This window comes from Myxine glutinosa, chromosome 12 (genome assembly GCF_964187855.1).
Source record: "Myxine glutinosa chromosome 12, kmMyxGlut1.1, whole genome shotgun sequence".
Taxonomy (NCBI): Eukaryota; Metazoa; Chordata; class Myxini; order Myxiniformes; family Myxinidae; genus Myxine; species Myxine glutinosa.
Window position 1 is genome coordinate 90,026,223 of NC_136272.1, and position 16,301 is coordinate 90,042,523.

Genomic DNA, 16,301 nt, shown 5'->3' on the forward strand with positions numbered 1-16,301 from the left:
TTCTCCCTCGTCTGTAGTCCAGACAATGTTTGCTTTGGCAAGGACAAGAAGGCTTTTCAGCTGGTACTTGGGAGTTTCAATTGTGTTTTTTTACAATTGTTGTGAATTTCCTACCCATTTTGAAGCACCTTGGACCGCTTGCCAAGGAGCAACTGGTTACGTTGGTGGCAGAATGTTCGGAAACAAAATTGTCGTCGAGGTTCGTCGGTCTTGGGGGAAACAGAAAATGTCCGCTGATGTTTCGGGCTCTGTTGCGTCCCGAGAATTCTGGAATCTGATTGGTCCCTCTAACCGGGTTATGTACCGCCAGGTTATGCTTGGCTTGCTCTCGGAGAAGTTGGTTTGAACGTTTTTCTCCAGCACCGGTGACTGCTGTTTGTAAACTTGAATTTGCATCGTCGTCATCGTCACTGTGCTCACTTGAACGTTTTCTGTGGATTTGTAAAGTGTGGGTTGGGAGTGTGTGCTGTATGTTACTACAGAGGTTGTTGTGTGTGCTCAACAACCGAATATGGTTCACCAAATACTGGGTGGAATTGAGAACTAGTCTTGCCAGTGAAGGCCCCTGTCGGGGTGCGACAACCGTCGGGTATAAGGATGTTCATCCAGGTATGCTAACTGCGGTGGGCAAGGAGAAGATGACGTTTCCGTTGAAAACCCTTCGTGAATGGGATATGCTCGGAGAAAGAGCCAACAACAGTGAGAAAAAGCCCTCTTGCCTTGACAAATGGTTCATGCCTGAAATGTCACCTTCTTGCTTCTCACGGCAGTTGGCATACCTCCACATCAGGTTGATTCCATGCATCGCATTTGAAATCGCTTCGATGGAAACTATAGTGTCAGGCTTCGCCCACTGATTGGTGGATGTTACCGTTTTGCTTCCAAATTCTACAACCACTGCTGCTCCTTGAACGTCCCAATTGGTCCCGCCTTGCATGGTCGTCTGGGCGATGTTTTGGGGTCAAATCTTCGATGAACCGACTGATGTTCGAGGGTGATCTTGTTCATGGTGCCGGCGATAACGGACCTGTTCTCAATGAAAAACACTGTGGGATCTTCAACGTGTTACTCCACTAACGATCGGGGCTGGCAGATGGCTTTTTTTCCAGGTTGATGACCATCGACACACAAAGACCTCGCCCTGCCTGAGAAACCCCGGGATGAGAGTTTATACCTGGATCAGAATTCAAATCCAGGCTAAATGGCTGAACTTTTGCCTTGTTTTCTTCTATCCCCACTTGCATGGCTGAGGAATGAAAGACTGACTATGTTTCTGAAGTGTATTTTAAGATTACATCCACCCTTGCGGCCTGGCAGGACGCACACCTGCCTATACCCCGTCTAATCTGGCCGACGCAGCTATAAACTGTCTTCCCGGTGTTTTGCAGGCAGGGCCATTCATGAACGTGTGTGCAGTCCCTCGGATGGGCGTCCCGTTTGCCGGAATTAGTTGGTGGATGCTAGTTAAAAGATCCCACAGACTTCGCAAAGAGTTGGCACCCTCAAGAAATTACTGCGAAGGCAGGAATTTGTAACATGAGGGTACCTTCCAGACCGTAGGCAATGGCAATCCACCTGTTATAGCCCATACCGAGAAACTGATTGCTGATCAGAATCCACCCTCATAGTCTCGTTCCCTTCTGCTTACTTGTTTCCACGCTTAGGTCATCCTGAAGACTTTCACACGTTGGCATGAGGTACTGGCAGGTACATGCCCTGACATGCTGTGAATGCTGCTTGCACTTTTCGCTATTACATCATGATGAGCATCCCATTGCAGCGTGACCTGCACATGGAAATGGACAGCGGTGTCCTTCACTTCACCTATTCCAATTTCCACAGCGTGTGTTTGTCGTCCAGAATCCAGATGATTCGATGCCAAGCAGTAAGCTGTATATGCGCGTTTCGTTAGAGAGGCTGGTTCCTCAGCATCATTTCACCATTTCCAACTTGTTTGGGGTCAACTTGTGTAGATTTGTGGATCTTGTTCACCAAAATCCAGCTTTGCATTTTTTTTTGTATACTGAATCGCGTCTCGTGAAAGAGCTAACATTTACTTCACAAACAAATCAACCAGACAAACAAAATATATAAAAAGAGGGAGCGGAAGACAAGATGGGGAGAGAAGGGGAAGCACACATACACAACATTTCGATCCCTAAAATATAATTTCTATACACGATTGATGAATTACCCTGACATTCAAAGGTTTATTATGTGTTATGTGAGCATTCTTATTTGATTTTCTGAAAAGACCAATTTTGAAAACAAGAATGATAAAAAAAACTAGGAAAAATGGAATTATTTTATTATCACCTTCAAATACTATAGAGTTCATAGAACACCTTACCCCACGATGTTTTGAGAAAAAGGACATATGAAGGGTCTTTTCAACTCTTGCTTTACATTTCTGAGCACGGCCTGTATTTCCTACGAGCCACAATTTTGTCTGAATTTCGATATTCCCCAAAACTGAGAGTGTGAGGGGAAAATGTGAAAATATGGTGTAATATTTTGTCCAAGTACCGCTAAATGGAAGGTTTTTTTGGAAGTAGCAAAAGGCGATTTTTGTTCTACAGGGTTGAAGTATGAAAAAAACAAAAACTTTTTTCAGAAGTTTACCGCCGTTGGTGCACCGTCTTCCACCCCGCCTTATTTGACAAGGTGCATTAGTTCTCATGCCTGTTGTTTGTGTCCTTTATGACGTTCTTAAAAATAGAAAGTTTCCTGTATGGAATGATTTTCAATTTTGTTTGACTGGCAGACAGACAGACAGACAATTATCCTACTCCTGCCTGCGCATGTGCGATCGGAACGAGATTCCATACAAATTGCCAAATTCAGAGCCAAAGCACTGCTAAAGTGCAGGTTCTTGTTCAGATTCGTGTTATACATTCTTCAAAATATAACATTCAATTGCAATTAAGTAGTTCCTCAATCATAGCCCAACGTCTTTTGATAAATAGACAGACAGACAGATAATTGACGCCACTTTAGATGGACCATCTAAAGGTCAATTGAGCTTGATGCACAGGATGCTTTAGATTGAGTACCAGCTTGCTGGGATGAATGATCCTGGTGGTGTGTACCCAGATTTAGAATAGGTACACCGTATCCCTGCGCATCGTTAGAGGTGACTAAGGGGTTGGCGTCAGGAAGGGCATCCGGCCATAAAAACATTGCCTCAAACAGGGAACCATGATTGTCATGGGGCCCGCAATGCTAGCCCCTGCTCTAGCGGGGAAAAATGGCCTTAAAACGATCATTCATTCATTCATTCAAATTCAAAATATTCATTCATTCATTGAAAATATTCAAATTCAAATATTCATTCATTTAGATGGACCAATTGCTCAACCCCACTTAACGTGTGTGGGGTAATATGGTTTTCCTCATTGGTGTTTGCAAAAATGAGATGCATCCTTGTTAAGCTGCTTGACACATTCTTCAATCATTACCTCCGGCATCAAAGTTGGATGGTGATAAGAAGAAGCCGATTAGATTGTGTGTCGTGTCCGGATGCAGATCCGGCCTTGCAGTGGGGATACAAAACGTAAACTGTTCAGCTGGCAGGGGTACGTGCTGAGTGCCGTTCTAGTAACCCCGTTAGCGCGAAGCAAAAAGCACTATTAAGCAATTGGTTTATGAACATCCATCCTGTCTGTCTGTCATCAGTTTATGGTCGTCAGTTTATGAATGAGGAACAAATTTAATTTGATTTGAATGTTATGTTTTGAACACTAATCAGAACTTGAATGGGAAGACAAGTTTGTCGGTTTACCGTACTTTGGCTCTGAATTTATCCTGATCGCGCATGTGCGGAGAAGAGTGAGATCATATTTTTACTCTGTGTGTCTGTCTAGCAGTCAAACAAAATGGAAAATAATTCCAAACAGGAATCTTACTCTTTTTAAGGACATGATAATGGACACATACGACAGGCACGAATAACTAATTAGTAATGTGTTAGATAGGGTGGTGTAATAGACAATGTGGGAAATGGTGGTAAAACCGAGTTATTTATTTATTTGACTTTTCAGTACAGTGTTTATTTTATTTAAATTGAAATATACGAGTATGTACTTAAAGACGAGGACACATATTACCTGTCGTAATACTTCCAATAACCTCCAGTTTTGCAGTACATACGTCAATATAAATAAAGGGTAAGAGGGGTGGTGTTCGGGACTGCTTCTGGACTACTGGAATAGCACTAAACTTCCGGATTTTTTTTATTTAAACAATCATTCAAATCATTATTTTATTAAAATTGAAGTAACTGCATGGGGTATTGTGTACTATGAATTCTCTAGTTTCATATATGTTGTGCTCGGAACATGTAATTTTAAAATCTAACTGTCGGGGTCTTCAAATGAACCCCAAAATGTACGTCATTTCAGATTTTAAGTAATGACAGCTTTTGAATTGCTGATTCATGGTCTTTGAGTTTAGTCTTTTCCCTCCTTTCAATCACCTACACTGAGCAAATTGAATTAATCAAACGGTTAAAACAAAAATCCGAAAACTGTTTTATTTATTTCCCCCTCCCCCCCCCCCCCACCCCCCCCCCCCTCATCTGACTGACCCAACATGATGTTGTATGCAAGGACACCCAGGCACAGGAGGAGGAAGAGGCCACATCAAGCCAGTGTCATCTCCACATTCTTGATGATCCATGGACAATGGACATAACATTATCCCTGTACCCTCATTTTTCATTTTTCTTTTTTTGATACAAAACATATTCACACACTGTCGAGCAGTTGTGACGAGTAGAGTCGATTAAATCAAGGGAAGGAGGAGTTGAATGTCAGGCCCACAGGTTCACACACACAGGCATACACATAAATGTCCAAGATCAAGGAGACTACACAAATGGATTAAAAAAGATGATGGGGCTGAGCCAGACGGACAAGTGTAGATTCTGCAAGACAGAAGCAGAAAGTACAAGTCACCTTCTCTCGGGATGCAAAAAACTATTATCAGAACAGCTTTACGCACAAAGACACAACAAAGTATGCAAAGTGATTCATTGGCATATCTGCAAAAATGTAAACATCCCAGTACCAGAAAACTCATGGAAACACGAACCAAGGGCAATCATTGAAAATGAGGACGTCATGCTCACGTACGACCTGATGATTCCATCGAGCGTGAACATAGAAAACAAAGCATTGCTTCCGGACATTGTACTCAGGGACAAAAAGGAAAAGACAGCATTGATGATTGAGATATCAGTACCCAGCGATTTTGGCCTAAACGACGCAGAAATCAAGAAAATGACCAAATACCAGGACCTGAAAAATGAGATCAAAAGATCTTGGAAGTTGAAGAACATCAAAATTGTACCAGTGATAATTATTGGAGCAACAGGAATGATGAATAAGAACCTCGCTGAGATTTAAAAAAAAAACATTCCCGGGAATAATACCACAAATGAAGTACAACTGGAGGCAATCCGGGGTTTTTTGACGATCCTGAAAAGAGAACTTGGAACAAAACTATGAAAAAGTTGAACAGTTTCGTCCATGAACCATGATCCCTTACCAAAGAGGTGGATACTTTGGGTCCTGGGAGGACTCCGTTCCACCTCCTGAAACCCACAAATGTGGATAACAACCAACGACACACATATACACACCTCAAACTTGCAGACGTCACCCCAGGCTAGTCTTATCATTCCTGTCGATATCACTGTACCGCGGTACTCCTCTACACGCATTGCTTTAAAGTACTAATCCTCATGTAGTTAAGACCTGTCAACGATACATGCTGCAACCAACTTCCCACAGAAGACCATTCCACATGTTAACATTAACAACCAAAACCGCTGGCTTTGTTGTGGAAAGCAAACTTTTAACTCCTGATTTAAATAGACGTTGATGCTGCTCGAGAATTGACACCACTTTGTTTTTTGTTCACTTCCGCTGATGTGTGTTGGCTCTGCGGATTGGATTGCTTAACTGACGTGGTATTTTTGGTATTCCAAGCAGCTTGGCTTGTGTTTTGTCTTGTGTGACATCATCCTTGCATTCACCATAATTATCGTACGCGAACAGGAGCCATGTAGATCACAAAAGGATCTTTTGAATCTCTTGTTTTCACCGGTATCGTGTTTCCTCGAGCTTTTACAGCCACAGCAATCGGAGAGAAATACAACCAGCTTTTCTTGAAGTAGCTTTACAGTATCTCAAAAATATATGCACCATACTTATGGGTAGGCTTAGCCTGGTGTTGCCTGGTGTTGGCTTAGCGGTTAGGGTGCCGGCTTGGGATCCTAGGATCCTGGGTTCGAATCCCGGTCGATCGATGAATTAACGCCAGGGGGGTTGACTCAGCCTGTCATCCTTCCGAGGTCGGCAAATTGAATACCAGCTTGCTGGGATGAATGATCCCGGTGTGTACCCTGGTTTAGAATAGGTACACCGTATCCCTGCGCATCGTGAGAGCGTGACCAAGGGTTGGCGTCAGGAAGGGCATCCGGCCATAAAAACATTGCCTCAAACAGGGAACCATGATTGTCATGGGGCCCGCAAGGCTAACCCCCGCTCTAGTGGGGAAAATGGCCTTAAAACGATCATTCATTCATTCATACTTATGGGTAGGCAAAGCCTTTCTTTTTTTCCTTTTTTATGATTGTTTTTCTTCATTGACATGTATATGTGATGTAACATGGTAAACATCTTTTGAAGAGGCCTTTTGGCTTGCCTTCTGGATCTCAAACATTGCCACCAAAGATGAACAAAAATGATTGTTAATTGGCATACTTGTTGCTGGCTGTTTATACGTCCTCTGCGTACCTGATGCAGCATTTTGGTAAATTTCTGGCAGATGAGTAGCCTGAAGTTTGTTTGGTTTTTCAAATTAATTTTATTATTATTATCACCTGTTTTGAGATTAACATTTTTTTAGCTGGCAGAATTTCCTGGCGGTATCAGCACTCATCTCGAGTGGTAACTAAATGTTACCACTCTGTTACTGTTACTCCTGTTACTGTTACCACTTACGAGTGGTAACTAAATCGTGGTAACTAAATTACCACGCTGATGGTTCGCATCCAGGGTGACGCATCACAAAGTGTGACATCCATCAAGTTGTTGTTCAAACGGAAGACCTGTCTGCTGGTGCTGGTCATTGGACGTTAAAGATTCCATGGTGTCTTTCGTGAAGAGTAGGTGAGTTATCGCCAGCACCCTGAACAAATGCCAAATCGCTGCCTAAGTTGCCTCCATTCGGTTCGTGAAAGACGTGGGCCAAAAGTTCCCTGGCCGACCACACAAGAAGATGGGAATAATTTGGGCAGTACTAGTGGGTGGTAAGGGTAGTGAGGTTTAAAGTTTAATCCATGTGTTGTTGACCTGGTTCATATTGGGTATTAACCCAGAGTTGGTGAAGTTGTAGATTTTGTTGAATTATGCTGTATTCGGATATTTCATCTTTTCTGGTATACCTGTGATATACCTGTATCCCATTATAAGGATTAGTTTCAGTGTTTGCCCTGATTGTAGATATTCTGACACGATTGTTGTTTTTATTGACAAGTTGCCTGTTTTTCAGAACTGCTTGATACTGAAGTTCTAAACCTTGTTGGCCTTGTTCTCTAGCCCATGGCATCAGTCTCCCTCCCATCTCACTCGTGCCAAAAGTTTCAGTTCTCTTGAAACATGGTCGGACATGCTAGTTCGTGCCTTTCCTTTTTCAAACATCCAGAAGAGAAATGAGATCATTCTTATTGATAAACTAGAACAGCCATCGGCAGAGCGAATGCCGCCGCTAGGCTGAAAAGTTTACGTTTTGTATCCACTGATGGGCAGGATCTGTATCAGGACATGAACCAAAATGGAATCGGCTTGTTCTTGTCGCCTAGCCAACTCATCCACAAGGTTGTGTCATGTCATTCATAACCCTTTGAAACACCATGCTAATCATGAGGGGGAAAAAATCTCATGTAGATTCGGATTTAGTCCTTGTCACACTCACATCATCTCCACCAAGTTTCGTCCGAATCCGTCCATAACTTTGAGATATCCTGCTCACAGACAGGGAGCTGCAGATGGAGGAAATGTTGAGTTGGATCTTGGAGACGGCGTGAAGCTGGAAGGTGTGAAAACATTTTGCTACCTCGGAGACATGCTGAATGGAGAAGGTGGATCAGACTCGGCAACGGTTGCTCGAGTGAGATGTGCATGGAAGAAGTTTCGGGAACTGAGTGGCGTGCTGATGAGGAGGGGAGTGTCGTTGAAGCTGAAGGGAAAGGTGTATGATGCATGTGTGAGAAGTGTTATGATTTATGGGAGCGAGACATGGGTAATGAACGTAGAGCAGCAACGAAGGTTGGAAAGGGTGGAAATGCGAATGGTTTGACGGATGTGCGGAGTATCGTTGAGAGAGAGGAAGACAAATGATGAATTGCGAAAGATGATGGGAATAGAGCCTGTGATTGATGCTGTGAAGAGGAACAGGTTGAGATGGTTTGGTCATGTGTTGAGGAAGGATGAAAGCGACTGGTTGAGAAGAGTGATGGAAGTTCACGTAGAAGGAAGTAGAGGACGGGGAAGACCGAGAAATTCTTGGCTAAAGATGGTGGAAGAAGAAATGCTGGCAAGGGGTTTAATAAGGAGAGATGCAGAAAATATGGCAAAATGGAGAAGATTGTCATGGGGACCGCAAGGCTAACCCCCGCTCTCGCAGGGAAAATGGCCTTAAAATGCATGTTGTTGTGTTGTAGACAGACAAACAGGGGTGAAAAGAGGAAGGTTTCAGAGGTAATAAGTTCATGTATTTCTGCCATTCTTGTGTTGACATCTGATACGAAGAATTTCATGTGGACCGTTCTTCAAAATTTGTTTTCCTAGATTAAGGAGCCTCATCCGCTTCTTTCTTGGGTGAAAAAGAAAATTGAAGGAAGAAGTCATTTCTGAGTCGCCTCAATTTTTTGAGCAAAGCGTGGAGGTTTTATCATAGTTTTTGTTCATCAAAAATTCTCACCAACTAGTGAACGATGATCTTCCATAACGTAGAAATGAATAGTCGCATCTTTACTGGCAACAAACCGGTCATCCTACTGTCAGTGCGATCGCACATGTTGGTCCAAATCCCGTTTGGTGAAAAAATAATGACTCGAGATTGTATTTTTGATATACCACTCTCGAGAGAAAGGGCATTGCGAATCGAGAGAGGACAGGGGACAAAAGTGATACATTTAAACACAGGAAGTATGATGAATGTGCTAATTACCGTTTATTTTGAGTTCACTTTGAAAAGGTGAGAGGAGACCAATAAATACCCCCAAAACATGGTGCGAAGGACTGAACACTGGTTAACAGTGCTGTGTAGTATGAGTGGAGGTGTGTTTTTAAATCGAGACTACGGAGGGAGGAGGGAAGAAAGGAAGAAAGGAAGAAGAGTGGCATGGATTAAATAAGGGGAGGAGCCTAATGAATGACTTTATTTATGATTGGTTCTGCACAATTATTTTTATTACTGCTTCGTACTGTTTATTTATTTTCTGGTCAAAGGGAGGAATGTGGTTGCGCGAACCGCAGGATAACTTCCACCCGGGTTTTCAAACCTCTGCGCCATTCGTGAATTCCCACTTTTTATTCATTGATCCTGTTATCAATCAAATCAGCGATGAAAAGCTACTTTATCAACTCTTTGAATGTTACTGCTTAAGATGGGTGGTCTGTGATTTTAACTTTATGTCATTCAATGCGCCGTCTGTTTTCAGTGGAAACAACTGAAGGGTTCTCATACCTTGTTTGCATGGATATACCTTACCTGGTGGAGTGGTGGGTGTGTTTAACTGTTAGGGTCATCGGTTGCTGTACACTCATGAATATCTGTTTATATACATGACTATGCTTATATTTATGGGCTGTCCCTATTCTGTAGTTCCGGGCACAGTTTCCATGCTTTTTGGACGCTTGTGCTCCAATATCAGCCATACTGTTTGAATTCTGAAAGGAACAGGGGGAGAAAGTTAGAGAAGTTGTTATAAGAGAAGGAGGAGTTGTTTGCAGTTGTTGTAAGAGGAGGAGTTGTTGTTGAAGTTGTAAGACGAGTTGGAGGAGCTGTTATAAGAGGAAGCGGAGTTGTTGTTTTTTCAAGAATAGGAGGAGGAGTTGTCAGTGGAGGAGTTGTTGGTCTTTGAGTTGTTGTAAGAACAGGAGGAGTTGTCAGTGGAGGAGTTGTTGGTCTTTGAGTTGTTGTAAGAAGAGGAGGAGTTGCTCATGTATTCCATGACCCATGTAAATTGTGATTAACCTGCTGTCGCATGCTGTACTATATGACCATATAAACCAAGGTTTTCCTGACATATGGTGTAGAGGTAATGTATTTACCTTCAATTGTCTAGTCTGGGTTCCGTAGACTGTCGGATTGGTGTTTTGCAGGCAGGGCTTGTATCACTAAGTGTGCCGCCTCTTGGACATGTTAAAGATCCCACAGTGTGGTGTCTTTTGTAAAGATTAGGCAAGTACTCTAAACAAATTACAAATTTGTGCCACCTTTTTTGGAGGGAGGTATAGGAGGGTAGAGGGAGGGGGTACAGAGTCGAGGCTCATGGAAAACTCAGAACACTAAATGGAGCCGAATGCAACAGAACAATAGGAATAGTTGAAAGAGGGTGGAGGACAACAACAGCAGGGTTGAAGGGGAAAAGAGAGGGAGACTTTGACGAATAATGGGTGGGGGGAGGAATGTGGGATAGCGGAGGATGCATGGGGTGTGCACAACAAGATGGACAAAGAAGCAAACTCTCGGGAGGAAAAAACTAGAAATTTGGAATAAGGTGGGCTTGGGACTATGGTGGACAGTGGCGGGGGTTCGGACCCAGAAGGAATCATGGTTTTGGGTGGGGAATGATCTGAGATGCTTGTGAACAGCTGTCTTGAACACTTCGAGGGGAAAATGAGATGGAAGATGTGGAGGTTGGTTCCACAAGTAGGGGAAAAGTGGAAGGAATGAGTGGAGGTGAAGAGTGATAATGGATTTTGGGAGAGTGATAATGGACAGCAAGGGTGCAAAACCAGAGAGGAGGTGGTAGAAGACAGATACCACCGACCTGTCTGCGATGGAAAAGTGTTCGGCCCCTAGACTCGGGTTCATCATGGGAGATTCCAATGATCTCGGTGAAGACCTTGGTTTCCACAGCGTCAAGCTTAGCAAGATGTGAGGCAGGGGAACCAGCCCAGAGGGAAGAGCAGTACTCAATCAAACTGCAGATGAAGGCTTTGTAGGTGGATAGGATTTCAGGTGTGCCAAGGAAGGACTTTGTACGAAGGAGGATGCCCAGGTGACGGCTGGCTTTGGAGGCAAGTTTAAAATATGGTTTGCCCATGAAAGATCATGGCTGATAGCGAGACCCAGGATTTTGAATGACTGAACTTCCTCAAGGGGATTGTTACGAAAGTAGATAGTCGGGTTTGCAGATGGTGCTTTTGGAGAGAGATAGTGAGAGTTGAGATTTGTCAGGATTGAAAGACATATTCCAAATGTTTGACTATTTTTTTTGTTTGATGTTTGTTTTTGACTTGATGTTTGATGTTTGATGTTTGACTATTGATTTTTTTTTTAATGCCTGAAGAGAGGGAAGTGGCTGCAGTCTGTCCGTATGAAGGATGAGGGATGTCACGGCAGAGGGTGGAGTCATCAGCAAATAGATAAAGAGGATCTATCAGAGAGATCATGGATGTGGATCAGGAATAGGACTGCGACTAGAACGCTGCCTTGGGGCACTCCAGCCTTGACAGGGAGAGGAGATGAAAGGATTCCGTTTGAGTGACACATGTTGGTTACGAGAGTGGAGGAAGTCAGTAATCCATGTGTGGAATTGGCCTTGGATGTCATAGGCCGATAGTTTGGAGAGCAAGGCCAGACTGTATCAAAAGCACGAGACATGTCCAGAGAGATGTCCCTGATCTAAAGTCTGACATTGAGGGCCTCCATTCATTATTGGGTGAGTGGAAGCAGCATGTCCAAAGTAGATTGACCTGGTCTGAAACCAAATTGATGATCTGAGTTGAGGTTACTGGAGAAAAGGAAGAATTTCATATTGACCTGCGATGATGGATTCTATGACCTTGCTGATGATTGGAAGTAAGCTGATAGGTCTGTAGTTAAGGGGATGAGTTTTTGTACCTTTTTATTTGATGCAGTGATGTTGGCTAATTTGCCCGCAGATGGAAGATTACCTCAGGGCAAATGATTATATGGGTGAAAAGAGCAGAAATAGGATGTGCAGGAGCATCATGCGGGTTTTTTGGACACGTGAGCTAATGGCATCCGGTCTCTCCAGGGTACGTGATTTGCTTTATAACACGTGTGCTCCATGGTGACTTCTGAACGATGTTGTGCATGATGAGATTGGTGTGCGATGTATGAAGTTGTGCCTATTTTAGGAGTGCAGAAGCACTACAAATATGGGAAAGTAGTTAACTTGTGTTCACAAAATTTTTCATCAAAGTGCAAACCTTGTTAGCGATGCCTCTCATTCCACAAACAATGGCGTGTGTGCTGCACCTCCATGAACAACCAGGCCCAGGTGCAGATACAGTTGGTTGGTAAATGGACCACTTGCTTACCAGTTACTAAAATTCTTAATTTATGGTTACAACTAATTTAGCAGTTCCTGTTCAATAAATGAATACAATTGTTGAGGAACATAGTTTTCTTTTTACCTCCAAGACCAAACTGTATTTTTGTTTGTCTAAGAGCAACACAGTCCCTGGTGTTGGGCTAGCGGCTAGGGTGCCAGCTTAGGATCCTAGGATCCTGGGTTCGAATCCCGGTCGATCGCTGAATTAACGCCAGGGGGGTTGACTCAGCCTGTCATCCTTCCGAGGTCGGCAAATTGAGTACCAGTACACTGGTAATTCCCTGTTTATCGTAAAAAGGCGACAAACAGGGTTGGCGGCAGGAAGGGCATCCGGCCGTAAAACATTGCTTCAAAAAGGGGACCAAAAAAACAACAACAACCACGGTCCCCGAAAAGGCCAACCCCCGCTTTGTGGGGGAAAATGGCCTCTAAACGGTGTGTTTTTTTTTGTTTTTTTAAGAGCAAGATATCTCAAATAGTTGTGGTCGGATTCGGACAAAATTTGGTGGAGAGTTTTGCTGTGTGTGACATGGGTGAATTGGTTAATTTTTGATGGATTGAAGATTCGGATCTGGATCCGAGAATTTGTAAAGTGATTCTTTACCCTTGAGATATAGGGCCAAAAACTAGATATAGCAAGACTGTATCTGAAAAAGTTATTGATGGATTTGGGTGAACCTTGGTGGAGAAGTTGGTTTTTGGGGGGGGGAGGGGGGGGTTTGTATACAAGATCGAGCCTCGTGTAAGAGCTAACATTAATCACAAAAAGACAAACTGCCACATGAAACATGATAAATGGAGCGGGAGAGAGAGGGAAGCACACAAGTACAACATTTGAGAGCAGGGACAGGGACATTGGGAGATTTGGGGGAGGAGGCATGGGAAGGGGGGGGGGGGGGGACAGGTATAAAACACGTGGACACTGCTAGGACTTCCAGGAAAGAAATCGGTATTTCAGAAAAGTGGATCTGGGGTGAATTAGCAGCGGTAGAAAAGATCAAGGTTTTGGATAGGGGAAGATAAGAGATGGTGGTGAACAGCTGTTTTAAAGACCTGGAGGGATGAGTGGGATTGAAGAGAGTGAGGGAGTTTGTTCCAGAGGTGGGAGAAAAGGGGAATGAAGGAGTGAAGGTGAGCAGAGAGTCTTGATTTTGGCAGTTTAACCATCAGAGGTTTGCTGGCAGATGTTGTGCGACCTGTAGGAATATTTGGGGGACAGAGCACAGATAGAGCTGGGGGAGCTAGGCCGGAGAGGAGTCGGTAGAAGACAGAAAGACCACCAATCGGCTTCATTGCGGGAGATTCCAATGATTCTGAAAGCTTTGGTTTCAACAGCGTGAAGCCGCGCTAGGTGTGGGGAAGGAGCACCAGCCCAGAGGGGAGAAGAGTATTCCATTGAGCTGCGGATGAAAGCCTTGTATGTGTGTGTGTCACCAAGAGAAATTGATTAGAATCTGGTGAAGATCTGGATTCAATAATTTTTTTCAGTGATTCTTCACCATTGAGAGATAGGGCTAAAGATATATATGGACAGATTCGGACGAAACTTGTCGGGGAGGTTGGGTGTGTGACGAGGAATAATTGATTCAATTTTGGTGAAGATCTGAATCCGGATCTGAATATAAGAATCTTTGTGGCGTAGCCCATAGCGCAATGCCGTCCGGAGTAACGTTTCGCTTGTCTGTCCGTCCGGTGAATGTATGTATGTCCCTCACAAACGTCCACCAATCTATGCTGAGGATCTGGTCACATGACAGGGTGACAGCATTTAATAACCATTAGTTACACATTTTACCAAAAGGAAATATCTTCGGTGGAAAGGTCTGGGGTCCCAGCAGATGTCGTAATGAAACAGAAAACCAAATACTACATTGGAGTCATCAGAAGGAACCCAAATAAGCAGAGCAAAGATGGAGTCATCATGAGGAACCTGGATAGGATCCGGGTTTCAGCCGCTACTCCATAACCCTCAAACCCATTCAGGCGCAGCCAAATGAAGCTTCCAGAAAAATCTCTGCAAGAATTCACTTCTCCTTGGACAGAAAGACAAAGAAAGAGAGAGACGAGAGAGAGAGACAAAGAGAGAGAGAGAGAGAGAGAGAGAGAGAGAGAGAGATAAGGTAGGTAGGACGTTTGAGAAATTCCTCAATGCAATTATGATTTTGAAATGCGATCCACACGGACCTTGCTCCTGAATCCGGACGTGAACAGATAATGACAGTTCACTGATTTGATATCTCAATACAATTGTGATTTAACATTATATTTTGAAATATTTATACTATCGTATTATTTTGTGATTGGAATGAAGATTTATGCTGTTTGGAATGAAAATATAGAAATATATTGAGTTTGAAGCAGAATGAGGAAATGACGTAAGGGTTTCCATCCGTGACATTCGCAGATTCCCCATTTGCAGTTTCACCATTGACTGGATATAGCAACATTCAGACTGGGTACGTTTTTTTTTGTTCAAGTCCTTCACGAACCTGCTGTCAATGCATGATGTTCGACTGAATGTGGCACAGGCATGTGGATTTTATTGAAATTTTTTTTAATACTGTACTTATGTAAGTGATTCTTCACCATTGAGAGATGGTGCCAAAAACAATATATAGCATGATGTCCGAAAAGGTTGTGGACGGATTCGCACAAAACTTGGTGGACACGTTGGGTGGCGGTGTGACAAGGACGAATTAATTCAATTTGGTGATGATCCAAATTAGGATCTGGATGCGTGAATTTTTAAAAGTGATTCTTCATTGAGAGATGGGGCCAATATATATATTGTTATGGTTTTCCGCCGCCCTTCCTACTCTTACCAAGGGGAGATTAAGACCCTTGTTCTTTCTGGGCCGGCGTAACCGAGACCTGAAACGCCCCTTCCGGGCAAACGCAAGGTAGGGTTTCGGGACAAGTCTCGCACGTACCTAAATACCTGCGCCGCCGCGGAAGTGGGGAATCAAACCTCGCACGAGCCACGTGTAATTTGGGTACACCGAGCGGATTGCATACCACGTGGTCTGTGCAGTTACCGTTGGTATTGGAACCCGATTCGAGCGGTTATATTCGTACCACGCTTAGTCAACGATGGAAAACACGAGACGGTCGAATAAAGGAAGAACACTATTTAATAATTATTTACACTTATATGTACAAGTCGGTAGAAAGACAGAGACACAGAGCAGCCGTATACAGTCTTATGCTTAATCCCAGACACGGGCTCGATCACACTCACAAAGGGGAAATGCAGGTAGAATGGTGTTCACGCGCTGCCTTGGTCGTCCAGGAACGGCGTCGGCCGGCGTGGCTCTCCACGGTCACAGCACATCCCGCGATGAAGGCAAGCAGGTGGTGGAAAGGATTCTTGGAGCGCGTCTCTCGAACAAAGGGCAGATGAGGCAGGCGGTCTTCCACAGCACGTTGAGTTACCAGCGCGTTATCACTCGCGTAACCCAATAGAGGCTCGGCCTCAAGCTCAACCGAGCGTCACTTTGGTACGAGCGCTTATACTTAGTTCACGCGCGTCTTTTCTCTGAACTGGTAACTCTCATCAATACTCAGTCAAGCGCCTCCCTTCGCAGAACTGCAAGCTCACCTCTCCACAGAAGGACTCCTCCCTCAACAGAACTCACAAGCTCACCTTTCCACTCGACCGCTGGTGGGGGCTTCGCGCAACAGGTTCTATTGCCATGCCCTGATC

The 16,301-nt window shown here is 43.9% G+C and overlaps 1 protein-coding gene across 4 annotated transcripts in view; it reads left to right on the forward strand.

Annotated features, from left to right (window-relative positions):
• The window catches only part of SPRED2 (sprouty related EVH1 domain containing 2), a 162,143-nt gene that overhangs the window by 1,575 nt on the left and 144,267 nt on the right, over positions 1-16,301 (forward strand). The window contains exon 1 of one of the 4 annotated variants that reach the window (XM_068132071.2): positions 1,665-1,707. The exons of the other annotated variants lie outside the window; for them this stretch is intronic. The gene's annotated coding sequence lies outside the window, so the exon portion shown is untranslated. Of the gene's footprint in view, positions 1-1,664; positions 1,708-16,301 lie in introns of those variants that run through there. 4 annotated transcript variants of the gene reach the window in all.